The following is a 26,990-nucleotide window of genomic DNA, read 5'->3' on the forward strand; positions in this document are numbered from 1 at the left end:
TGCCAGCGCCGCAGGCCGAGGATTAGCCAAGTGAGCCGCGGTGCCCGCCGAAAAATGAAACTTAGAACTTATGTAAGATCATAGAAACTAGCCAGCGGCCGCCCCTACTCCCTGCTCTAACGCCACGGTGGAGAAAGCTCCAGAACTCTAAGGCATGTTCACCCCCAGGAAGAACCTCCATGCTGTCTTTCTGGGGAGGCCCAGCCCACCACACGCTGGACGAGGGCGGTTCAGGGTGAAGGTCAGGGGCTGGCTGGAAACGGGAGGTTGCCTGGGGCAGTGCCTTTCTTTGGCTGTGATGTCAGGGACGGAGCTGAAACATTGTAAGTGGCTGCCGAGGGAGCCACCTCTTCCGCGGAGGGGTGGGGGGCGGGGTGAGCGGCTGGACGAGAGGGTGGGGGTGGGCAGGGACTTCCAAGCGTTCAGATCCGGGGCTGTTCCCGTAAACAAGTGCAGCAGCCCTCAGCTCCCTGGAGGGCCCGGGAGCCAGCGCGTGCATCTCGGCCTCGGTCCCCACAGCTGCTGCGGAGGACTCCGCGGGGCCGCCTTCGCCGCCGCCTTTTTTTCCAGCCCCCAGCTCAGTCTCAGGAAGTGGGCTGCTGCGGACCGCTCCCGCAGCCTCGCCTCCTGCCGAGAGTGTCCTCTGCCAGAGCAGTTCCTGGCCTAATTAAACTGGGTAATGAGTAGCTAAGAGGAGGGGATGAAAGCCCTAGGCGGCTTAGAGCGGGGACAGTTTATGACAGGGGCGGCTGCAGCTGGTGACATTCTTAGAGAAGTTATTTCTCATACCCCTGGGAAGCTGCCTGCTCTTTCCCCGACGGAAGTACCCAAGGTAAGACCAGGGAACACCGCGCAGGAGGACCCCGAGGGGTGACAGGTGGGCTGGGGCTGTTGTCGGGCAGAGGGACGGATCCGTGCCACCCGGGCTAATGCCCTTAGCTTAGCCAGCGGCTGGGGTGTCCTTGGTGACCACGTGGGACTCCCCAGGGCTGCGGTTTTATGTTTCTCTTGAGTGACAGCGCGGTGCTCGCGGGCAGTTTCCTGGCTGTGTCCCGCTGAGAGTAAGGAAATCTGAGCCCGCCCTGCTCCCGACTGCCCCCTCCGTCCTCTCTTAAGGGTGCTAAAAATTGTGTCCCTGAAAAATATCAGGCAGCCCTGCAGCCAGGAATGGGTGGGGCGGGCGCTCAGGCAGGCGCCCTGGGGGAGAGGGGTTAGGGACACCTGTGTCCCCTCCCAGAAGTGGGGCCTGGCCGCCCTTCATCCACACACACACACTGAGAGAGAGCGCGCGCGTGCGAGCCGAGCGCCAAAGCAAAGCCCCCCAGCTCCCCTGCCCTCTGGCCTGTGTCTGCCTTGTGTGGTTTTGTTTGTTTCCAATCACTTCACATTCATTCCTCAAGTCTGGGAGGGGTGGAGCAGAGGCAGGGCCTGGGGGCTGGAGCATCACCTGGTCCCTGAGTGAACTTGAGAGATCTGCTGGCCTCGCCCAGCTGTGTTTTCTCACCTGGGAAGCAGAGGCCCTTGCTGCTGTCTGGTCTGCAGCTCGATTTGAACTCAGGACCGCAGGCCTTTTGCGTCCGATTGCCCGGCAACAGGCAGCCTCCCACCGCGCCTCATCGCTGCCAGACCATCCTGAATCCGTGAATACTTCGCTCAGCCTCCTGTAGCCCTGGGATCCATGAGTGGACCTCTTTCTGCCCGTGCCCACCCAGCCCTGACTCCTGGGGCTGGAACCAGGGCAGCAGGCACCGAGGGGGCTCTTCTTCCTCGAATCCTGTTCCCCTGCCCCTCACTCTTTCCCCCCTGCTGTTCTCATCACTCCATGCAGTCTCTGTTTTCTCCTCAGATCACAAATAATACAGTGTTTCCCCCTTTTCCCTCTGGCTGCCATTGACCTTGGAGGAGAGAGAGAGAGAGACCTGGCCAGATGCCAGTGCCTGGCTGAGCTGCCCTCAACCACCCTGGCCCAAAGTCAGCGGGGCTCTCAGCAGCCCTGGGCATCCTTCCGAGAGGAGAGGAGAGCTGGCCTGGAAGCTTCCACCCTGAGACCCTGTCCATCCTGCGGCCCCGCAGCAGCCAGGCAGGCCAGGGGAGCCAGACCTGCTGCAGAGGGAGAAGGCAGAGAGATTTCATCATTTCCCTGGACACAGGGACTGAAACCTGACACCCTAGGCCAGGGTCCTTTCCCTGACCGAGGCAGAGAGAAGGAAGGAGGGAGGGAGAGGGTGTACTGGCTATGTGGGTCCCTAGCGTTCTGCAGGAAGCCCTGAGCACAGCCCTGACTCATGGAGAGTGCTCCGTGTGTCACCCTCAGACCTTGCACCCGTGGTGGAGTGCCAGCCTTTCTCTGCCCTTGGGAGCCTCTGGCCGCTGCCTAGACGGCTGGACTCGGCCCCTCCGTCCTTCCCCCATGCCGTTGAGAAAGCGGCAGGGAAGTCAGGAGCGGTGTTTTCTTCCCTGGCTCAGCAGATGTTTATCTGCTGAGAGCAAGCCGAGGCATTCCGTCTTAGCGAATGTTCTGTACGAGAGGAAATGATCCCAGCCCCCTTGGGTGGTTGGGAGCCTCCATGTTTGTTCAACCACAGGAATTGCAAGTGTTTATCAGGCCAAGGCCACAGAAATTCGGGAGGCTTCTTTGTGACAAGCTTTGCTAGTCACAGTTCTAAGTGACCCAGGTGTACAAGGGGCCTTCAGAAGGGTCATGGAAGGGGGCCGGCGCTGCGGCACAGGGGGTTAAAGCCCTGGTCTGCAGCTCTAGCATCCCATATGAGCTCCGGTTCGAGTCCTGGCTGCTCCACTTCCCGTCCAACTCCCTGCTAATGTGCCTGGGAAAGCAGTGGAGGAAGATGGCCCAAGTGCTTGGGCCCCTGCATCCATGTGGGAGACCTGGAAGAAGCGCCTGGCTTCAGATCGGCCCAGCCCTGGCTTTTGTGGCCATTTGGGGAATGAACCAGTGAATGGAATAACTCTCTCTCTCTTTCTCTCTCTCTGTGTCTATCCCTCTCTTTATCTGTAACTTTACCTCTCAAATAAATAAATAAAATCTTAAAAAAAAATAAAGAGTCATGGAGGGGCTGGTGTTGTAGCACCAAAGAATTAAACCACTTGTGACACCAGTATTCCATTTGAGCACTGGTTTAAATTCTGGCTTCTCTACTTCCGGTCCAGCTCCCTGCTAATGTGCCTAGGAAGACAGCAGAAGATGGCCCAAGTGCTTGGGCCTTTAGTTGGGGACCCAATGGAGTTCCAGGCTCCTGGCTACAGCCTGGCCCAGCTCTGGCCATTGTGGCCATTTGGGGAGTGAACCAGAGGGATGAAAGATCTCTGAGTCTCTGACTTTCTGTCAGTGTGTTTTTCAAATAAATAAATAAATCTTAAAAAAGAAAGGAAGGAAGGAAGGAAGGAAGGAAGGAAGGAAGGAAGGAAGGAAGGAAGGAAGGAAGGGCCCCTGGAAGAGTGGTGGGCATAGGGCGCAGCAGTGGCGCTGGGGAAGCCTGACTCCGTGTTGGAAAGCCGGGGTTCCAGCCTCCTCTGCCACTTTGCCTTTCAAGTGAATAAACAACGTGAAAGACATTAGATAAAATCACCAGCTCTCATGTGCACTCACTTGTCTTGTAGTCACGAGACGAGAAGGATCCCCCCCTATGGCGCCTTGATCCTGGACCCCCAGCCTCCAGCACTGTGAAAAATAAACTTCTTAAAGAAAAACTAAAAAAAAAAAAAAAAAGAGAGAGAGAGAGAGAGAAAGAGAGAGCTGGTGCTGTGGTGCAATGGGTTGAGCTGCTGTCTGCAGAGCCGGCATCCTATATGGGTGCCAGAGTTCCTGCTGCTCCACTTCAGATCCAGCTCCCTGCTATTGCACCTGGGAAAACAGTGGAAGATGACCCAAGCGCTTGATCCCCTGCACCCAAGAAACTCTTGGCTATGGCCTGGCCCAGCCCTGGCCGATGCAGCCATTTGGGGAGTGAACCAGTAAATGAAAGATCTCTCTTTCATTCTCTCTCTCTGTAACTCTGCCTTTCAAATCAATAAGCAAATCTTAGAATAAGTTAATAAAAATGCATTTTATAAAAAACACTATGCATGGATTTTATGTTTTTCGGCACCAAAATAAACATCTTTTGATTCTGTTTTTCCCATGAACATTTAGAAGTCCCCTGTGTATGACAAAGCATCTGTCCTTGAGATACAGTCTGCCAGCTGGCCGGAGCAAGGCCTTCAGCCAAAACAGTGGACAATATGCAAAGAAGTCAAAATGAAGCGCCTGAGTGTGGGATGGCGAGTGAACGGTCAGTCCGGGCATCACTAATGGACAGCCGTCACGTCCGTGAAGCAGACCCTAACATCACTGCCGGGGTCAGCAGTCAGTTCCTGAGCCCCCGTGGTGTGCCAGGCACTGGCCTGGGCACCGGGGATGCCCTGGGGCCACTGCCAGTGACCAGGGAGCGCCACTGCTGCCCCGGTGCAGCACACCCACTGGTGTCTGGACATTTTTGTATTTGTTTATTTACATAGCGTCTGTATTCAGAGAAGAGTCAAGGCTGTTTATGATTAAGAAGTACATGAACCCCAAAACCAGATTAAAGGCTGCGGTCCACGTGGTAAAGGAAACTGGGGCGGAAGAAGAGTCGCAGCTGAAAGTCTGGATTCAAGGCGGCCCTGCCACCTCTGAGGCTGCGCCTCGGCTCTGCCCTGCCCACTGGGAGGTCAGAGAAGGAAGCATGTGTGTGCTGGCCTCACTCCTGGAATCAGCCTTGCTCCAGCGCACGGGGTTCTGAAGCAGCAAGTGCTGGCTCCGTTCGCACACGTGTCCTCTCCGCAGGAATGCTCAGCCTCCTTGCCCTGGGTAAATACCACCGGCCAGGTTTCAAGATCCATTACTCACTCCAGGGCCAGAGAGCCCCTCCTGATGCCCAGGCCTCTTCCTAGCTCTGTCCCAGGCGGCTCTGGGGACTGGAGCTGTCCCTGTGTCCTCCCTGCTGGCTCCTGAGCTGCTCCGGGGCAGGGCACGTAGTAGGAACGCATAGCATATTCTTGGCGACAGCAGTTCTTAATGAAGGGGTCCGTGCTGTGGCGTAGCAGGTAAGGCCGCCACCTGCAGTGCTGGCATCCCGTATGGTTGCAGGTTCGAGTCCCAGCTGCTCCACTTCTGATCCAGCATCCTGCTAATGCTCCTGGGAAAGCAGCAGAGGATGGCCCAAGTGCTTGAGGCCCCTGCATCCACGTGGGAGACCTGGGCTCCTGGCTTCAGCCTGGCCCAGCCCTGGCCTTTGCAGCCATCTGGGGAATAAGCCAGCAGGGGCAAGATCTCTCTTTGCCTCTCCCTGTCTCTTTCTGTTCTGTAACTCTGCTTTTCAAGTAAATAAATCTTTTTTAAAAAAAACAGTTCTTAATGAAGAGCTGTGAGAATTCCACTGCTGGCTGGTAGCACAGTGAGACAGGCCATACAGTACCCTGATTACCCTGTTGGTTTAATCACACTCTGGTGTCTTCAGGACGAAGGATTTATAGCTGAGAAGGACCTTAGAACTCACCGACCACCCCCGCCCCCAGTTCCACAGAGCAAGAAACAAGTGGCCGACCTCAGCTACTGGAGCCGGTTCTGGCCAGCAAGGGCCAGAGCAGGTCTGACTCCCGCCAAGTAGGAAAAGAAGAGGGTTGCTTTATTTGTTTGTTTCTGATTTTAGAGGCAGAGAGATGGAAAAAGATGGAGAGCGCTCCCACGCCCTGGTTCACAACCCAAATGCCCGCAACAGGCTGGCCTGCGCCAGGCCAGAGCTGGCGACTGGGAACGGAATCCAGGCCTCCCACCCGGGGGGCAGGTGAGCTGAGCCCTTGCTGATGCCTCCCAGGTGCTCATCAGCTGAAAACTGAGCAGGAGCAGAGCCAGGACTGGAGGCCGGGCATCCCAGCGTGGGGCCTGGACCGGGGCTGGGGCTTCAGGGCCAGGTCCTAACTGCTTGGCTAACCGCCCACCCCTTGGGCTTCCGGTCTGATTCGGTCACCTCACACCAGGAGAGGCAAAAGTCCAGGAACAAGAAACTCCCCCCGAGGCAGGGCCAATAGTGGCAGTCCCTGGGGGACACTGGCCCCTGACCCCCTGTTCAATAGCAGGCCCCTTCTCTCTACCCCCAGCCCCTGTATGTCTTGGAGCAGCCGCTCATCTGCTTCTCCGTAACCACGTCTCCCTTCTCGGGCACGTTGGGGTCACTCTTGTTCAAAAGAAGGACCTCGGTGAGTGTCCATCATGCTAACCTCCAAGAGCTGCACACAGAGCAGTGGCTCTCAACCAGGGCCCATTCTGTTCCCAAGGGACCTCCGTCCCTGTCTGCAGACGTGGTGATTGGCATGACCCTGGGGGAGGGGGCTCCTGGCAGTTAGAGGGTAGCGGCCAAGGCTGCTGTGAGCATCCAGCAGTGTGCAGAACAGGGCCTCTGGCCCTGCATGTGAGCAGTGCCTAGCAGGAGAGGCCTGCTCTGCGGCAGGAGGAAAGAGGGACTCCTGTCCACTAACTTCCTCCTGGTGCCTCCTCCTCAGAGCAACTGGGTTTGAGGTCACTGCCACGGCCCCAGCCTTGCGGCCTTTCCATCCTGTCTCCCATGGAATACCAAAAACACAACACAAACACGGGGGAAGGAAAGGGAGAGAGACCCTGCACCCCCAGCAGGACACCTGGCATTGATATTTTATGTACCTTACATTAACTTCACCTTGTCACTTACCTTCATATCAAAAATAAAGGAGTTTAACCTACGAGGCAGATATCTCAATTTTACCAGTGAAGGAACTGAGGCTCAGAGAGGCTGAGCCACTCGCCCAGAGTCACACAGCCATGAAAATGTTTTCAGTTGCAGCTCTGAGTGGTGCGGCCACTCCCATGCAGACCTGTGGGAAACAGTGAGCAAACGAGGGCAGGTCTGTTTTCCTCAAACACCCAACACACAGTGGCCATGGCCATGAAACTACAAGCAGGGACTTCTCAGGGAGCATGGAAGCTTGGGGGCCAGGACAGGCTGGGGCCCTGCCTCCTGGGTGCAGCATCTGACCCCAGCTTCACAGAGCTCAGCCACAGCAGCAGCAACCCAGGTTTCAACTCTACATCGCCAGGAAGACCTCTGGGGGATCCTGCACATCCTCCCAGGAGCAGGTGCACTTCCGGGTCCGCCTCCCGACTCCCCCACGCACAGGGGGTGGGGAGAGAACTCAGTACCGCCTGCCATAGGCACAGGGAGACGTACTGAGGCACAGGCTGGGGGATCCAGACGGGAGCCTGGGATCTGTGGGTGGAACCTGGGTTTTGTTCCTGAAAGCACACCCTGTGCTCGCCCCCAAACACCACACCACCACCAGGGCAGCCTCCTGCAGGCCTTACACCCGGGGGCCTTGGCCTCCCTGTAGCCTTCTAGCCCAGGGCTCTGCCTCCCCAGCAGTCAGGAATGGAGCTGGGCCTCTCCTGGCTGCTTCTGCTCAGGTTAACCCCTTCCTCCCAGCTCTCCTGTGTCTGGCAAAGGGGCTCTTTGCCAAGTAGCAGCCAGACGCTGGCTCCAGGGCTGGCGGATGCCGTAAACCTCCCTCGGGATTCCTGAGTCTCACTTGCAGAAAGCACAAGTGTTTTGTTGGAAACGGCCCTGGGCGGAGGCAGAGCTCCTTGTGTGCCATTTGGCAGGAGCAGGGGCCAAAGGGGGCTGAGCTGGGGAGGCTCGCACCGGAGGGAGAGCGGACAGCAGGTGTCCTGTCCCTGTCCCTCGTAGCCTGTCACTGCTGCCTGCCTGTGCTGTGCAGGGAGAGCGAGTCTGGCTTCATCGAGAACTGGAGGGAGAGAGTGGGAGGAAGAAGGGGTGGGACTTGGGGACAGGGGCGGTGTCACGAGGGAGGAGGGAGCAGGTGGTGACTTGTTTATCTGCTCAGCTGTTTTGTGTCCTGGAGCCTGAGAGAGAGACAGAAGCAGCTGGGAGGAGAAAGAGCAAGGCGACTGGGGCCCTATTGGTCCTTCTGCCTTAGCCACAGGTCCTGAAACCAAGGCGAAAGCCCCAGAGGGTGATTCCTGTGGGCAGCGCCTCCTTCCCTCTGCCCAGAGGGGTTTCTTCTGAGCCCTTGTGCTGGGTTCTGCCCTGCAAACACCAGCCAGGCAGACCTGGCCTCAGGGCATGCCGGGCTCCCCTCTGGGGGAACACTGGCCCGGGCTCACTTAAATATACTCCCACATGGGAACTGGCACAGTCCTCATGTACACAGCAACCAGATTCTGGCCTTGGGTTCAGCCTGGCCCAAACGGATGAAAACTGTGTCCAGTGGAAACAGGAGAGGCACCCCCGAGCACTGCTCACTCTTCCCCAGTGCCTCCTCGGGGCAGCCCCTCTGGGTTTCCCTCCCCATCACCCCAAGACCTGTCAGTGTCATTTCTGGGTGCCCTTTGTGCCCCAGTGCCCCATCTCATTTGCATGCTAAATTGTCTGGATGCCAGACAGGGAGGCAGCTTCATTTGGCCCGCGGCTTCTGACCAGGTTAGTACACACGCTGTTGCCGTGGGCACAGGAGAACTTGGGAGTTAGTTATGCTTTAATTACAGTGCAATTTCAGGCGTTTGATTGCTCCTACTGCTGGGCTCTTTGTCCAGCTTATTATTTCCTTGTTGTGATTTGTTGAAATGAGAACACCTCCTGGACATTCTGTGTCGTTTTCTTGTTGCTTGTTTGTTTAGAAGTGCACATTTGCGGGAACTTCCGCGGTGCTTCCTTCTTCCTCGTCCCCTGGGGCGAGTTGTGCTGCCAGACTTCTGCCTCCCTCTCAGTGCACAAAGCCAGGGCACCTCTGGACAAAGGATCTAGCACCAGGCCTGGCGGTGAGGGACAGTGGAAGAAATGCATATGCCTTTGGCAATGCTTGCCTGCCCTGTTCCTTTAAGCAGTCAGGAGAAAAAAAAAAAAACACACAACGCAACCCTTTCGGAGGACCCCAAGCCTCATCTTGAGCACCCTGCCCTGTGCAGTCTCCGATGCCCAGCAGGCAGGAAGGAGGACCAGGGCTGTGTGGCTGCATGAGAGACTGCGGGAAAGAGGAAGTAGCGACCTGGCTGCCCCAGGTGGGTCTGCCTTGCAGAGGGACTGGATGCTGGTGCCGGGAAGGGCAGGGAATGTAGGAGCCAGCCAGCTTAGCGCGTGGCTCCTGCCTGCTTTGCAAGTGAGCGGTCCTGGGTCCTGATGCAGGCTCTGATGTCGGGGTCCTTTGCCTGGCTTGGACAATGTCTGTAGCCCATTTCCTTCTCTGCAGACAAGGTAGCCTCGCAAAATCGCCCCGTGCTGGTGTTGGCCACGTGGCCAGCTTGAGTTGCTGCCTGTCTTTCTCTGACCCAGGGGCTCTGTCCACGGACCCTGGAAAAGCTGTGATTCTGGAACGTTGCCGCCTACAGGTCAGAGGTTGCAGCTCCCTGAGCGCCTCTGTATGTGAGCTCAGAGCTACGGGGCTACAGACGGATTCCATACAATTTACTAAACATACATTTTTTGAGTATTTATTCTGCAACTGACATGGCTGGACCCAAAGGAATACAGAGCTATGTATGGCTTCCTCCTGAGCCTAACAGGGTTGTGGTGAGTCAAAACTTGCCTGTAGGGCCGGCGCCGCGGCTCACTAGGCTAATCCTCCACCTAGCGGCGCCGGCACACCGGGTTCTAGTTCCGGTCGGGGTGCTGGATTCTGTCCCGGTTGCCCCTCTTCCAGGCCAGCTCTCTGCTGTGGCCAGGGAGTGCAGTGGAGGATGGCCCAAGTGCTTGGGCCCTGCACCCCATGGGAGACCAGGATAAGTACCTGGCTCCTGCCATCGGATCAGCGCGGTGCGCCGGCTGTAGCACGCCAGCCGGGGCGGCCATTGGAGGGTGAACCAACGGCAAAGGAAGACCTTTCTCCCTGTCTCTCTCTCTCTCACTGTCCACTCTGCCTGTCAAAAAAAAAATTGCCTGTAAAACCCTTAGAAAACATGTCTGTCACTCATCTCCCATTCCTTCCCACCACCCTGGAGAGTAGCAGAAAATAAACCCCTCAGTTGACTAATGGCTGTCAAAGATGATCGTGGAATTTCATCTTTATTTTTAAGAAAGTTGACTACGGGGCTGGCCTTGGTACAGTGAGGTAAGCGGCCTGTGTCCCGCATGCGGTAGCATCGTCCCCTATGAGACCCGGATGGGGTTTCGGGTTCCTGGCTTCAGCCTGGCCCAGCCCCAGACATTGTGGCCACTTGGGGAGTGAAGCAGCAGATGAAGGATCTTTCTGTCTCTCCCTCTCTATAATTCTGACATTCAAATACATACATAAATCTTACTAAAAAGCGCCAGTTCCATAAATAAATCTTATTTTTAAAAAGTTGACCATGAGAACTTATTCTGCTGGACTGTACTTAAAGTGCTGCACCCAAGCCAGCCATCGTGGCTCCGTGGGGTAAGCTGCTGCCTGCAACACCAGCAACTCAGACCCGCAGAGCCCGGGATCTAGTCCCACCTCCTCTTCCAGGCCAGCTTTCTGCAAATGTCCGCCCAGGGAGGCAGCAGCAGAAGGCTCAGGTACATGGGCTCCTGCCACCCATGTAGGAGACTCAGATGGAGTTCCGGCTCCTGGCTTTGACTTGACCCAGTCCCAGCCATTGTGGGCATTTGGGGAGTGGAGTAGCAGATGGAAGATCTTTCTGTCTTTCCCTCTGTCACTCTGCCTTTCAAATAAATAAATAAAACTTAAAAAAAAATGTGCCTTGGCTCGGTGCTGTGGTATACTGGGTACAGCCATTGCCTACAGTGCCGGCATCCCATAAAGGCACTGGTTCGAGACCCAGTTGCTCCACTTCCAATCTCGCTCCCTGCTAACATGCCTGGGAAAGCAGTAGAAGATGGCCCAAGTTCTTGGTTCCCTGTACCCACATGGGAGACCCAGAAGCTCCTGGCCCCTGGCTTTGGATTGGCTCATCTCTAGCCTTTGCAGGCATTTGGGGAGTGAACCACTGGATGGAGGACCTATCTGTCTCTCTGCAACTCTGCTTTTCAAGTAAATAAATGAATCAATGTTAAAAAAAAAAAGACCAAGCTGGCATTCCAGTACAATTTCAAGCAGCTCAGCTGGGGTGGCTAAGCCAGCCCTTCAGGTGCGGATGGTAAAACAGTCCTGCACAGTTCACGGGGGCGCTGCGGCGTGATGGGTTAAGCCACCACCTGCAACACCGGCATCCTGTATTGGAGCACCTAGTTTGAGTCCCAGCTCCTCCACTTCCAATCTGACTTCCTGCTAATGCATCTGTAGGGTTTGAATCCCTGACACCCTGGCTGAAGCCAGGAGCCAGGAACTCCATCTGGTTCTCTCCTGTGGATGGTGGGAACTCAAATACTTGGGTTGTTCTCTGTTGCATGTTAGCAGCAACAGGATTGAAAGCAGAGGTGGGACTTGATCCCAGCACTCCACTGTGCCGACCAGACTGGAGTGCCTGACATGGATCCTGCCTCCACCTCACATCCAGGTGATGGCCCAAGTACGTGGGTCCCTGCCACACATGTGGGAGACCAGGGTTGAGCTCTTGGCTCTTGGCTTTTGCCTAGCCCAGCTCTGGCTGTTGCAGGCACTTGGAGAGTCATCAGTACATAGAACACCTCTCTTTCTCTGTCATTCTGCCTTTCAAATAATAAATGCATACACTTTTAAAACAAATAAATACATTTTTAAATAATAAAAGATCTATCTGAACCAAATAAATTGGCATTCACTTTCCCTGATAAAGGTAAATGAGGGTCCCAGGGCCCTTCATGAGCAACATCTGTTGAGGCGGAATGGAGATGGGGGGGGGGGGCAGGGGGACTGGGCCTGTAAGCCTTCCCAGAACCTGCAGATTCCAGAATTCTGACCATGCCCGGGCAGGGCCCAGTTACACCCAGTCGGCCGCTGGAGCTGTGGGAGCTCTGACCGTGGGTGGAGAGGCCGCAGCTGCCCCACCCTCACCTAACTTCCCCCGTCTGCTGTGTGACTTTCAAAGGTCACTCACAGCCCGGCAGAAGCACCAATCCAGCGCCACTCTGGCTCTGACTTCTTATGAGCTGTTGTTTGAAACCCCAAACTTCCTGCCGGAGCCCGCTGGCCGGCGCTGGAAGTCTTCCCTGGTTTCCACCGGGCACTCGTGTGTTAACCATCGTTGGGAGTAGGTCTCTCCTGTCTGTACACAGCCATTATGCATTGGTGTTTCTTTGTCTTTCACATCGCACAAGATGAGCTCATTCTCATCCTCATTCTCAAACTTACCGTGCAAATCAATGTGTCTCTAACGCCGTGCCGCAGAAGACTAGGGTGTTAGCCAAGGGAACAGTGTGACAAACGCTCAGACCTGGCCCTAGCCTCCACCAAGCAGCCTGGACTGAGTCAGCCAGCAGTGACACACCCTGCACAACCACAAGCCGGGACGGCTCTGGTGACCTATCTGATGGCTTTGTTTGGGGCCAGCCTCCACCCACTGTCTTACTAATTGGAGAATTAATAGACCCTTACATCAGGGAGCCTACAGCTGCTTCAGGCCTGCCAGCCCCACACCTGCACTCAGTCACTCTGTTGTTGCATCTGAGTGGGTGGTTCTGAGCCTCGGCCACTGGCCCTTCACCCTGCTCAGTGCTTCACTCACATTAGCTGCTGTTGCTTCTTTAAAGATTTATGTATTTATTTGAAAGGCAGAGTTACAGAGAGGCAGAGAGAGAGAGAGAGAGAGAGAGAGAGAGAGAGAGAGATCTTCCATCCACAGGTTCACTGCCCAAATGTCCGCAACGATTGAGGCTGTGGCAGGTCAAAGCCAGGAGCCCGGAGCCTCTTCCAGGTCTCCCATGTGGGTGCAGAGGCCCAAGCACTGGATCCATCTTCCACTGCTTTTCCCAAGCCATTAGCAGGGAGCAGGATTGGAAGTGGAGCACCTGGGTCTCGAACCAGCACCCACATGGGATGCTAGCATTGTAGGTGGCAGCTTAACCACCTCACCACAGCACTGGCCCTGCCTCACATCTGTGTCCACTGATGCTAGTGCCTAAAGCAACCCTGCTGAGTAGGATGCATGTAGTACCATTTCACAGACTTTCTCTCTGTCTCTGTCTGTAATTCTGTCTTTCAAATAAATAAATCTGAAAAAAAGAATGAAAGAAAAATTGCAGAGCTCAGTCTGTGTCCCAGGTCTTCCTTTTCTCCTGACACCATGTTGCCTCACAGTCACTTGTTTCCAGAACAAGGAGACCGCAGCTGTCACTGAGCCCGGTGGGAATCCCACAGGTGCAGCTCTCTGAGAAACTGCATTCTGGCTACGGGGCTCTTTTATTCTTTTTCTCTCTCCTTTTCTGAGGGAGAGAGATCTTCCATCCACTGATTCACTCCCCAGCTGGCTTCAATGGCCAGTGCTGTGCCAGGCTAAAGCCAGGAGCTGGGAGCTTTATCTGGGTCCCTCATGTGGGTGGCAGATCCCAAGCACTTGGGCCATCCTCTGCTGCTTTTCCCAGGCCATTAGGGAGCTGGATCCGAAATGGTGCAGCTGGGACAGGAGCCAGAGCACATTGGGATGCCGGTGTAGCAGTCAGCAGCTTTACCCCCTCTGCCACAACACAAGCCCCCTGGCCACGGGGCTCTTGCACCAGGGACTCCCCTCTGGGCCTGCCCCTTAAGCCCCTCCGTGCATGAGGTTGGACCCTTCTGCTAAGGAGTACACACCGAGATGTGTTGGAAAGTCCGGGGAGAATTCAGGCTCCTCCTAGCCCAGGTGCTGCTTCCTCCTTACCTATTCTCCATCCTGGAGTGGAGCCCTGCCCTGCGCCTCTGTCTTGGAACAGCCTCCCAGTGACAGCCTCCATGATTATAATAGAACCAGGGGCCAGCATTGTGGCCTAGTAGGCTAAGCCTCCGCCTACGGCACCGGCATCCTCTATGGGTGCCGGTTCAAAACGCTACTGCTCTTCTTCCAATCCAGCTCCCTGCTAATGCACCTGGGAAAGCAATGCAAGATGGCCCAAGTGCTTGAGCCCTTGCACCTGCATGGAAGACCCAGAAGAAGCTCCTGGCTTCAGATAGGCCCAGCTCTGTTGCGGCCATTTGGGGACTGATTCAGCAGATGGAAGACTTTTCTGTCTCTCCCTCTCTCTGTAACTCTACCTCTCAGATAAATACATAAATCTTTAAAAAAAAGAATACCCCACACAGAAACGGGCCAGTGTTGTGGCGCAGCAGATTAAGCCTTTGCCTGTGACACTGGCATATGAGGTTGGAGTCCTGGCTGCTCCACTTCAGATCCAGCTCCCTGTTAATGTACCTGGGAAAACAGTGAAAGATGACCTGGGTACTTGGGTCCCTGCCCCCAGTGTGAGACACCTGGAGAGAGTTTCAGGCTCCTGGCTTCATCCTGGCCCAACACTGTTGTGGCTATTTGGGGAATGAAACAATGGATGAAGATTCTCTCTCTCTCTCTCTCTCTCTCTCTCTCTCTCTGTGTGTGTGTGTTTGTGTGTCCTTCTCTCTGTAACTCTGCCTTTCAAATAAATCTGCAAAATAAATAAATAAATAAATAAACAAATGAAACAAAACCATAGGCAATGCCAAAGATAGATTCTCACCAAATGGCTTTAATCAGAATCTAATCAAGACTCTGATCTAAACTAACTTTGAGTTTAAAGGAAATAAAACCACAAGTTAAATAATAGCAGTGATGGTATTTGGTGCAGAGTCAAGGACGCTGGGTGAGACTCAAGCAAACAATGTCTGAGTGCTGGGTTCAAGTCCTGGCTCCACTTCCAATTCCAATTTCCTGCAACTGCACTCTGGGAGGTAATGATGGCTTAAGTACTTTGGTCCCTGTTACCCATATCAGAGACCTGGAGTGAGTTTCCAGCTCCTGGCTTCTGCCCAACACAGCCCTGGCCATTCTGGGCAGTTGAGGAGTAAACCAGCAGGTGGAAGACCTCTGTCTGTCTCTATCTCTCTGCCTTTCAAATAAATACAAACAAGTGAAACTTAAACTAAAAGAATAAGAAAAAGTACAACAAAATGCAACATGTGATCTTTAACTAGGTCCTGGTTCACAGAAACCAAGGGCAAATAGGGAAACTTGAACACGGCCTTCTTATTAGGTTGAATTAAATAGTTATTTGGCCTTTGTTGGTCATGACAATGGCCTCATGACTAGATAGGACAATATCTTAACTTTTGGAGATGTATTTGAAGGAGTAAAGTCACTATGTTTGTGATTTACTTTGAAATGATTAAGAAGTGATACAGAGACAGATAGATGATACATTGATGGATGATAGAGATAATAGACAGATAGATGATAGAACAAATATGGCAAAATAGTCCCCATTACTGATGCTATGTAGTAGATTGGTGAATATTCTTTGTACTGTTCTTTCTAATTCCTTGTGCCTGGATGGGGACTTGAAGCTGGAGCCTCTCTGTTGGTGGGGTTATTGTTTTTTAAAAGATTTATTTTATTTATTTGAAAGACAAAGTTACAGAGAGAGAAGTCTTCCATCCACTAATTCACAATGGCCAGAGCTGCACCGATCCGAAGCCAGAAGCCAGAATCTAATTCCAGTCTCCCACGTGGGTCCAGGGGCCCAAGGACTTGGGTCATCTTCTACTGCCTTCCTAGATCACCACAGAGAGCTGGATGGGAAGAGGGGCAGCCGGGACTAGAACCGGGGCCCATATGGGATGTCGGCACCCCAGGCCAGGGCTTTAACCCGCTGCGCCACAGCACTGGCCCTGTTGGTGGGGTTTTACAGCCTGCTCTTGATGTCCCGTCCAGCCAGCAGCCCTGCCGTTGAGCCTGGATCCCCGGAGGCTTAAGTGAGCTTTGAGGCTGCTGAGCTCCCTGCACCCAGAGCAGGAGGTGCTAGGTCCAGGAACGGACAACCAAGGCAAGAAGCCTAATGGGTGTCTGGGAGAGGAACATACACCTGTCTGTCCTAAGGGCAGCCCCTGGGCGAGACAGAGCTGACTCAGGCACGGAAGGGCCCCTCTGTGCAGACGGGACGGGGGGCGCCTGGTCAGCAGCCAAGACGGCCCAGAGGTTGGAGCCACTCAGAAGACTGGCTACTCGGCCTCGCATCCTAGGTCAGAGAGCTTCGATTCAATTCCCAGCACCACTCCCAAGTCTCACTTCTTGTCCATGTGCACCCTGGGAGGCCATTGAGAAGGGCTGGAGTCCCTCATCATGTGGTCCCTGCTGCCACATGGGAGATGGGACCCTGCAGCAGATGGCAAACCCTGCAGCAGACATTTGGGAAGTGAACCAACAGATGGAAGATCTCTCCGTCTCTTTCAAATACAATAAATCAATACAGTTTAAAAAGAGTGGAAAACCATTGCTGACCATAAAGATAAAATATAAGGTAGACGAACCTCAAGTTAATGAACAGACTCAACACAATTTTCCTAATTCACCAATGAACAACTTTATGGAACTTAAAAAATTATCACATAACTCACATGGGAAAAGAAGCAGAGCAAAAATGGAGACTTGAAGAACATATTGGAAGACCACAAATAGCTCACCTGGCTGGTCTATATCCCCACTAAACCCCATCCCATTCACAGGAACCCCATCACGTGATAAGAATCCAAACTTTAAAAAAAAAATTCATCTGGGGACTAGCATTGTGTCTCTCACTCTCTCTCTTTGTAACTGCCTTTCAAATAAAATATATAAATCTTAAAAAAATTAGTAACCATCAACATTTTTTAAAAAGATTTATTTATTTATTTGAAAGGCAGAGTTAGAGAGAGAGAGAGAGGTCTTCCATCCTCTGGTTCACTCCCAGATGGCTGCAACTGCTGGAACTGGGCCAATACGAAGCCAGCAGCCAGGAGCTTCTTCTGGGTCTCCTACACGGATGCAGGGGCCCGGGGAGTTGGGCCATCTTCTGCTGTTTTCCCAGGCCATAGAAGAGAGCCGGATCAGAAGAGGAGCAGCTGAGACTCGAACCAGTGCTTATATGGGATGCAAATGCTAGAGGCTATGCCTTAATTTGCTACACCAAAGTACCAGCCTCCAAATAAATATTAAAAAAAAAAAAATCATTGGAAGGAGCAGATGTTGTGGTGCTGTGTATTAAGCAGCTGCATCTCACATTGGTTCAAGTTCTTGCTACTCCATGCTTCGGATCCAGCTTCCTGCTGTGTCTGGGAGGCCCAAGTACGTGGACTCCTGCCACCCATGTGGTGTTCCCAGATGGAGTTCCAGGGCCCTGGCTTCAACCTACCCTGCCTACCCTGAGTGAACCAGTGGGTGGAAGATTCTCCACCCGCTTCTTTCTCCCCCTCCCTTTCTCTCTCTCTCACTCTCTCTGCATTTAAAATAAACAAATCTTTTATAAAAAAAAATTCAACTGAGATGAGCAAACGTATCCCTGGAAACTTACTCACTGATGACCAGACAGCCCTGTGTGACATCTGGGGAGGCAGGGATCATCAGGGCAAGCAAGCTGCCAGTGTAGAGTCCAGGGTGTGCTCCTGCACATGGCTATTGTACACACGGAGGGCTCCTGGGCCTTGAGACATTGGACTGCATCACCAAGGCAGAGGCAAACAAAAGGAGACCAAACACTGCATTTTCTGCAACAGCTAAGACCCTGCTTGGGATGCCTGCATTTCATATGGGAGTCCTGGCTCCATGATTCCAGCTCCATGCTGGTGCACACTCTGGGGGCAGCAGACAATGGTTCAAGTAGATGGGTCCCTACCACTCCCATGGGAAGCCCAGACTGAGTTTTGGGCTCCTGGCTTTGACCTGGCCCAGCCTGGGTTGCTGTGGGCATTTGGGGAATAAACCAGTGGATAGGAGACCTCTGCTTGTGTGTTTTTCTGTCTCTTTGCCTTCTACATGAAAGAAAATAAGTAAATAAAAATTAACAGGGTGCCCCCAACATGTAAGGGAGAGTGCAGCTTGTCTGAAGTCCCCAGCCCTGCGCTCTCTGTCCTCCCTTCACTGAATTCTTTTTTCTTCCACCTTCCCTCCATGTCCACATCTTGTCACCGGATGCTGGATGCGATCAATAAGCGGCCGGATGCCTACTGAAGGAACAAGGGCCAAGGGCTTGGGTCCACTCACCGTGTCCTGTAGGGGTGTGGCAAGGGGCTCTTTTGGGCAGGTGCCAAGCTGGTGGAGAGCCCAGAGCAGGTGGTGGAGCAGGGGGCCTGGGAGCAGAGCAGGACCACACTCTCGTGACATTAGAAACTTGAACCTCGGGAGCTCTGGGGTCTTCCGAGTGCCAGAGGCTTCCTGGCTGGCTTTTGCTGTTTTGAACAGAAAGTCTGCAGCATGAACAATGGCTCCGACTAATGAATGCTTCGGTCTAAATGATTTACCTGTTGTCCACCCTCTCCCTCATTGATCTTCCTCATTGTGAATTCCAACAGCACTGAGAGTCCACACCGCACAATTTAGAACCTGGTTGTTTATCGCCCAGGGTTTCATCGGAGTTTGTCTTGCCTCTGCACAAGAATTACAGGCTCCTTTGGCACTGGGGTGAAGTGTCTGATACTTTTTAAACCTCCACCGCCACTCAATAAATACTCCTTGATTAGATCAGACGGAATCTGCAGTGAGGCTCCTGGCTTTAGCGCCGTGAACTTCACCACACTCTGCACGCAGAGGCGCTCAGTACGGAGTTGCATGCAAGAGAGATTATTTTTTTTCTTTTGACTAAGGGCACAGCAGACTTTTTTGAAATGCTGCAGGGCTGCTTAAATCTCAACCTGGTCTCCTGCTTGTAACAAGTCTTTGCTTTTTCTTTGAAAATCACCTACCTCAGCCACTGAAAAGGCCTTAGTATTCCTTACTAAGGTAGAGCTATGGGCTGAACCATGTCCCTCTAAATCTCATAGATTGAAGGCCTATAAGTCCATTAATTCAAGATGTGATTGTAGTTGGAGATAGAATCTTTAAAGAGGTGACATTTAAAAGGAGGCCATTAGGGAGGGCCTTAATCCGCCAGGCCAAGGACGAGGTTGGGTCCTGCAGTTAAGACACCCCCTGGGTCCCCTGCATCCCACACTGGACAGAGGACCTGACTTTGAGGCCCATTTTCTTCCAATTCCAGCTTCCTGCTAATGCACGCCATGGAAAGCAATAGGCAATGGCTCAAGTCCTTTGCCCCCTGTCACGCATGTGGTGGACTCAGATGAAGTGCCTGGCTCCTGGCCTACCCCAGTTCTTGTAGGAAGTCGCAGAACAGAGCAGGGGATGGAAGATCTGTGTGTCTCGCTCTGCCTTTCAAGTAAGATGAAAATAAGTAACACATAACAATTTCAAAAGATTTACTTATCTGATAAGCTGGGTTACATGGAAGGAGGGGGAGAGAGAGAGAGAGAGAGAGATCGGTCTTCCATGTACTGGTTCACCCCCCCCCCCCAAATGGCTGCAATGCCTGAGGCTGAGCCACACTGAAGCCAGGAACCTGGAACTCCATGCAGCTCTCCCACATGGGTGGTTGGGACCGAAGGACATGGGCCATCTTCTGCAGCTTTCCCATACGCACGAAGCCAGGTCGGAAGCAGAGCAGCTAGTGCTGAACCAGTGCTCATATGGGATGCCGGCATCACAGGCTGGGGCTGAACCCACTGTGCCACAGCACCAGCACCAATAACAATTTTTAAAAACAAATAAATAGGGACCAGCACTGTGGCATAATAGGTTGAGCCTCCACCTGTGGCACCAGCATCCCATATGGGTGCCAGTTCAAGTCTCAGCTGTTCCACTTCTGATCCAGCTCCTTGCTAATACATTTGGGAAACACATTGGAAGATGGCCCAAGTGCTTGGGCCCCTGCACCCAAGTGGGAAACCCAGAAGAAGCTCCTGGCTCCTGGCTTTGGATTGGCACAGCTCTGGATTTCATGGCCATTTGGGGAGTGAACCAGCAGATGGAAGACCTTTCTCTCTCTCTCTGTAACTCTGCCTCTCAAGTAAATAAATAAATCTTTTACAACAAACATATCAGTATGATTTTAGAAGGAAGAGGACATGGGCACATACACAGAGATGTTGGGGCTGTGTGTACATAGAAGACAGAGCTCCTGGAAGCCAAGGAGAGAGGCTTCAGAAGAAACCAAACCTGTAGACAGCTTGATCTTGACTCCCAGCGTCCAGAACCATGAGAAAAGAGCCATGTGCTGTTGCAGCCAGCCCGCCTGTGGTATTTTGCAATGGCAGCCCTAGCCGACTCATTCAGATAGAGAAGTGAAGACCCCCTCAAAGGGAAGTGTCCTCTGTCTCAGGTTAAGGCCTCAGCTCTCTGGGAATCCCCTGGTGTCACGCGGCCCCATGTGTGGGAGTGCCTTTTAGGCCACTGAAGTCCAAATGTGTCTTGCAATGACGCCTTCTTAGGCTCCCTGCAGACCAAAGGAAGGGTGTCGACCTCCACCAAGAGGGCTTGGTGCCCTCCGTGCCCTGCCCCGCAACTCCCACTCCTCTCCCACACCAGTGCTAGTGCCCTGGTCCTGCTACGTTAGACAAGAGCACTTGCCAGCCGGTCAGTGCTGAAGTGGCTCTGGGAACACCTCCCAGGCTCTCAAGCTGAAGCTCCTGGGACCCTGTGGGCAGGGCAGGCGCATGCAACCAGGCCAGGTAGAAACCAAGAAGCTGTATGGACTTCCGATCCAGCTCTCTGCTATGGCCTGGGAAAGCAGTGGAGGATGGCCCAAGTCCTTGGGCCCCTGCACCCACATGGGAGACCTGGAAGAAGCTCCTGGCTCCAGAGCTTCTTTGGACCAGCCCAGCTCCAGCCATTGTGACCACTGGGGAGTAAACCAACATATGAAAGACCTGTCTCTCCCTCTCTTTTTGAAACTGCCTACCAAATAAATAAGTGAATCTTTAAAATAAGATTTATTTATTATTTTTCATTTACTTGAAAGGCAGAGAATGAGAGAGAGAGAGAGAGAGAGAGAATCTTCTACCCACTGGTTCATTCCCCAAATGGCTGCAGTAACCAGGGCTGGACCAAGGCCAAAGCCAGAGAACCCAGGACTCCAACCTGGGTCTCCCATGTGGGTGCAGGGGCCCAAGCACTTGGGCCACTCTTTGCTTTCCCAGGCCATAGCAGAGAGCTGGATTGGGAGCAAAGTAGCCAGGACTCGAACCAGCACTCTAATATGGAATGCCAACATTGTAAGCAGCGGCTCAACCCACCGCGCCACAAGAACAACCCGGGTCTGATACTTGCTTAACCTCCACCACCACTCGATAAATCTTCCTGATTAGATCACACAAGATCTGCAGTGCTGAGGGAACCATTGAGAAGAGGCCTGGCTGGCCCATTTAGACAATCCCTACTTGTTTGAGAGATCCAACTCAAGAAAAAACGAAGGAGACCCCAAAGAGAGCCGGAGCCCGGGCTCAGAGTGCGCTGAGGCTCCAGGCCTCAGTCCCAGGGCCGGGGAGGCGGACTCCTGCCGTCCAGCGACAGAAACGCTTGCTGGGCACACAGGTTGTTTCTTACGTGTGTCCGTCAGACACTGCTCCTCTCCTTTCTCCTTCATGCGTCCAGAAAAACCGCTTTCTCATCTGGCTCTATGTCCGCCCAGTTTCTGTTTTGCCTGCATTAATGCTCATGAATATATTATTATTATGTTATTTCTTTTCTTCCTTTCTTATATCGAAGGTAGTGTACTGTACGTATCTCTATGCCTTGCTTTGCTTTTTTGAAAACTAAAATGTAGTTTAGAGTGGCTTTTTTTTTTTTTAAGATTTATTAATTTATTTGAAAGGCAGAAACACAGAGAGAGCAGGAAAGACGGAGAGAGAGAAAGAGACCTTCCATGCACTGGTTAACTCCACCAAATGGCCACAACAGCCATGTCTGGGCAAGGCTGAAGCCAGGAGCCAGGATCTCCATTTGGGTCTCTCACATGGGCAGCAGGGGCCCAAGGACTTGTGCCATCTTCTGTTGCTTTCCCAGGCACATTAGCAGTGACCCCAGGATCTGAAGTGGAGCAGCCAGGTCTCTAATCCGCACCCAAAGGGGATTCAGGCAGCAGCTTAACTCACTGTGCCTACTCCCTTTTTTTTTTTTTTTTTTTTTTTTTTTTAAGTGTATTGTGTTTATTTGAAAGGAGGAGTTACAGCGAGGGACAGAGACAGAGGTCTTCCATTCACTGGCTCACTCTCCCAAATGGCTACGACAGCCAGAGCTGAGCTGTTCCAAAGCCAGGAACCAGAAGCTTCTTCTGGGTCTCCCATGTGGGTACAGGGGCCCAAGCACTTGAGCCATCTTTCACTGCTTTCCCAGGTGCATTAGAAAGGAACTGGACCAGAAGCAGAGCAGCCAGGATTCGAACTGGACCCATATGGGATGTCTCAGGTGGAGGATCAACCTGCTGTGCCACACATTGGCCGCAACCTGGTTTGTTTTGTTTTGTTTTGTTTTAACGCATAGAAGAAATTCTTTATTTGTCGTTATAAAGCATAGTGCCACATAAACACATGGTATGACTTACTTAGCCAGTCTCTTACTAGTAGATGGTCCATCTGTTTCTAGAATTCCACATGCAATCAACAGCTGCCAGAGACCAATTACACACACAAGTCATTTCTTCCTCGTGACTCCTGGGGGTGTTTTCCACTCTGTTTCTCAGGCTACAGGCAAGTTAGCTTGGTGACACTCTCTTATAGGTACCTAGCAATCCTGGAGAGGTTGATGGCCCAGAAAATGAAGGCTTTGGCTTGCATGTGTGAAGCAGAATCATTGCTGCATATGAAGGTAGTCTCAGCTGCTCCAGAAGCATTGCCAGGGTGGGCGTTTGGCCTAGTGATTAAGACCCCTGCAACCCATATTGGAGTATTTTTTTTTTAAAGTTTATCTATTTATTTGAAAGGGTTACACAGAGAGAAAGAGAGGCAGAGAGAGAGGTCTTCCATCCACTGGTTCACTCCCCAATTGGCTGCAACGGCCAGAGCTGCGCCAATCTGAAGCCAAGAGCCAGAAGTTTCCTTTGGGTCTCCCACATAAGTGCAGGGGCCCAAGGACTTGGGCCATCTTCTACTGCTTTCCCAGGCCATAGCAGAGAGCTGGATCAGAAGTGAAGCATCTGGGACTCGAACTGGTGCCCATATGGGATGCCGGCACTGCAGATGGCGGCTTTACCCATTATGCCACAGCGCCGTCCCCATCATATCATTGTATTTGGATTTGTTTCCTGGCACCAGTTCTGGACTCCAGCTTCCTGCTCACTCAGACGCCAGGAGGGAGTGGCGATGGCCCAAGTGCTCCACACAGGGTCACCAGCATCTAGGGACTGAACCAGCAGCTGGGAGCTCCTTCTATTTCTTCTTTCTTCTTGCAAATAACAAGAGTTAAAACAAAAAGGGGTACATTCTCAGCTCTTCTGTAAGGACCTGTGACCAGTTGTCGCCCTGCTGGTCTGCCCTGCTGCATGCACACTGTCAAGGCCACGGCCACCAGTCTGGTGGCCCCTCAGGCTGAGCCTCCAGGAAGCACAAGCTGCAGCCCGGTCCCAGCCCTCCGCCCCTCTAAGCTCCTCTGACTAGCGGGTATTTCCACAGGGGGCCTCAGCAAGCACTCCCCCGGGCCCCAGCTCGCGGGGATCTGTGCTTTTTTCCAGAAAGGACTTCCTCTGACCCTGTGGGAGAGCTTCCTGGAGGCCCTGGTCCCGCCTCCTCTCACATTTTCTTTGCGTTTTCGTCCTGTGCTTGGAGAGGATTCACAAGCTGCTCCTCACCTAAAATGACAAGCTCCTCCTCACCTAAAATGACAAGCTCCGCGCGTGCGCGCCACAGCACGCGGCATGTCGCAGCCCACTCCTTCCGCGTCCCGTCCGGACCCCTACGCCCGGGCCGCACAGGCTGCTGCCCCTCCCTGCTTCCTCCTGTGGTAGCCTGGACTCTCAGCTTCGGTGTGTGGCAGAAGTCATCAGTTTCTCCTGAACAGCTGCGCAGGCTCCCTGCGCCACGCATTCCCTCACACCCTGGGGCTGCTCCCGTGATGAGCGCCCCCAAAGCTACCGCCCTCCAAGGCAAGGGACGCCAACGGGAGGTCATCGCGCATTCAGCTCCAGACAGGAACGGCTGCTAAGCCAGGCTCAGGAACCCAGAAAGCAGATGGGAAGGCAGCAGGTGATGGCTCAGGTGCCTGGGTACCTGTCACCCACTTGGAAGACTAGGGCTGAGTTCTAGGTTCCTGGCTTCAGCCTGGCCCAGCCCCCGCTGTTGTGGGTCTTTGAGGAGTAAACCAGAGGAAGATGGGGGCTGGCACTGTGGCACAGTTGGTGAAGCCACCCCCTGTGATGCTGGCATCCCAGATCAGAGCACTGGTTCAAGTCTCCGCTGCTCTGCTTCTGATCCAGCTTCCTCCTAATACACCTGGAAAGGCAGCAGGTGATGGCCCAAGTACTTGGGCCCCTGCCCCGTATGTGGGAGACCCAGGTGGAGTTCCTGGCTCCTGGCCTAGACCTGGCCCAGCCCCAGTTGTTGTGACCATTTGGGGGAATGAACCTGTAGATGGAAAATTGATCTCTCTCTCTCTCTCTCTCTCTCTCTGTCACTACTCCTTTCAAATTAATAAAATAAATTTTTAAAATAAACAGTGAAAAATTGTATGTTTGATTCTGTCTCTGCCTTGCAACAAATTTGAAACTAAACTTACATATTTTCAAAAAGGACAAGCAGTGAGACAGATGCAGATCTATTTCTGCTGTTTTGGTGCAGCAGGTTAAGGCGCTGCCTGCAACGTTGCTGCTAAACCCCTCAAACTAGTTGGAGGCATTGTTGTAGAACCCCCAAACTGGGTCCGCTCACCTGTCACCCAGAAAGCCAATCACTGACATCAGAGTAGCGCAAGACAGTGGGTGCTTATTGCAAAGTGCAGAGCGAGGGGCGGGCAGCTGTTGCTTAATTCCCAGGCTCCCTGAAGAGTTAGAAAGACTGAAGTCGAGGCTGAGAAGTGCGCCATCAGCTCGTGTCCAAGTTCCTGGCTGGTCAGTGGAGCTCATGACCTTCCTTTGATTGGTCAGTGGCGCCCTGCTCTTTAGGGAATTTATGGTGGCCGGGTGGACTCCAGTTGGTCTTGAGGTTATATGAAAGGGGCCGCTACATTCTGCCAGGACCTGAAATTCTCCTACACAAACCACCCCAGGACATCATGGTTCTTATCTATCGGAGATGCAAATGACTCCTTGAGTTGGTGATTAGAACCTTGTAGGGCCATCTGGATCACTACCTCAAGTTAGTGCATTCCTTTTGATAAAGGACAGACAAGGACACCTGGGGTTAAAGGGGACAGACATAGGAATTTGTCAACAGCAGTATCCTAGATGGGTGCAGGTTCAAGTCTCAGCTGTTCCACTGCTGATTCAGTTCCCTGCTATCGTGCCTGAGAAGGCGGCAGAAGATGGCCCAGGTCCTTGGGTCCCTGCCACCCTTATGGGAAACCCAGATGGAGTCCCGGGTTCCTGAATTTGACCTGGAGGAGTCTAGGTCATTGTGGCCATCTGGGGAGTGAACCAGCTGATGGGAAATCCATCTTTCTGTTACTCTTGTCTTTCAAATAACTAAATAAAGATTTAAAAATTTTTTCTGGAAATGTATTTTGAGTCTCTTGGAATTGATTTCCTTATATTTTCTCAGTGCATCAGAAGGGCAGGGCTTCTCAATGGAAGTTGATGGGAATGGTCTCCTCTTGCCTGGTGCAACGTAATATTCTTTACTCACTTTGCTTTGCTATCCTTGTGTGTTCTTTTAGCTCCTGAAACTTTCCACCACAGGATCTTTGCATGTGCTTTTCCTTTGGCCTGAAACTTTCTCTTTCAGACCTCCTCCTGAAAGCCACTGCTGGGGAAGCAGTCCTGTACCCCTGCTCTCAGTTGGGCCTCTCTCCTCTGCCTCTCTATACCTCCATTCCCCAAATGCAATCCTTTTTGTGTGTGTGTGTGTGTGATTGAATAATCAATTATTTATGTTCTCTCTCCCCCTGTAGAGCATGAACTCTGTGAGGACAGGGGCATATCCCAGTATGCATTCCATTGCCAGGCATATAGCAAGATATATGTAAATACTCGGTGAATAGCCAAGGCAAAGAACCAATCCCTCCAGGGCCAGCTTAACCAGTAAAGCTGCCACCTGCAGTGCCAGCACTGGTTCCAGTCCCAACTGTTCCTCTTCTGATCTAGCTCTCTGCTGTGGCCTGGGAAAGCAGTAGAAGATGGCCCAAGTCCTTGGGCCCCTGCACCCATGTGGGAGACCTGGGAGAAGCTCTCGGTTCCTGGCTTCAAATTGGTGTAGCTCCAGCCGTTGCAACCAACTGGCAAGTGAATCAGCAGATGGAAGATCTCTCTCTCTCTCTCTCTCTCTGCCTCTCAGGAACTCTGCCTTTCAAATAAATATGTCTTAAAAAAAAAAAAAAAAGAAAAGAATGAATTTTCCCAAAAAAATCACTCATTCCTTCATTGGCAAGCACATGAAGCAGTGGTAGAGATATCAAAACAAAACTCAGGGAGGGCTCTGGGCCCAGCAGTTAAGGTGCTGGGGAAGCCGCCTGTTTCTCATACTGGACTGCCTGAATCCAACTCTGAGCCCTGTTCCATTTTCAGGATTCCTGCCACCCATGAGGAAGACCTGGGTTGAGTTCCCTGGCTGTCTCTCACTGCCTCCGAAATATATGCATACATACATACAAATTAAATATAGCTCATATAATAAAAAACATCTGGAGCCAGTTTTGTGGCACAGCAACTTAAGCCCAGGTCGCTCTACTTGCGATCTAGCTCCCCACTAAGGTGCCTGGGAAGGCAGTGGAAAATGGCCTAGGGGCTTGAGCCATGGAGTATGGAGTTCCAGGCTCCTGGCTTCAGACCGGCCCAGCCCTGGCCGGTGTGGCCATCTGAAGAGTGAGCTTGTGGATGGAAGATATATCTGTCTTTCCCCATCTCTCTGTCACTCTGCCTTTCAAATACATTAAAAAATCTATTTTAAAGCAATCTATGGTTGAA

The 26,990-nt window shown here is 52.8% G+C and overlaps 2 long non-coding RNA genes across 2 annotated transcripts; both read left to right on the forward strand.

Moving 5' to 3' along the window:
* Positions 1 to 420: 420 nt before the first annotated feature.
* Positions 421 to 5,383, forward strand: LOC103349016 (uncharacterized). Its single transcript, XR_016213426.1, has 3 exons — positions 421 to 832; positions 4,151 to 4,846; positions 5,126 to 5,383. It is a non-coding gene; the product is annotated as an uncharacterized LOC103349016 (long non-coding RNA).
* A 3,318-nt stretch (positions 5,384 to 8,701) lies between these two features.
* On the forward strand, positions 8,702 to 26,411 carry LOC149124675 (uncharacterized). The gene is made up of 2 exons (XR_016213427.1): positions 8,702 to 9,082; positions 26,172 to 26,411. It is a non-coding gene; the product is annotated as an uncharacterized LOC149124675 (long non-coding RNA).
* The last annotated feature ends 579 nt before the right edge of the window (positions 26,412 to 26,990 follow it).

The sequence above is a fragment of the Oryctolagus cuniculus genome, chromosome 9 (assembly GCF_051225735.1).
Source record: "Oryctolagus cuniculus isolate XC-2025 breed Fujian yellow rabbit chromosome 9, ASM5122573v1, whole genome shotgun sequence".
In the NCBI taxonomy this organism is placed as follows: domain Eukaryota; kingdom Metazoa; phylum Chordata; class Mammalia; order Lagomorpha; family Leporidae; genus Oryctolagus; species Oryctolagus cuniculus.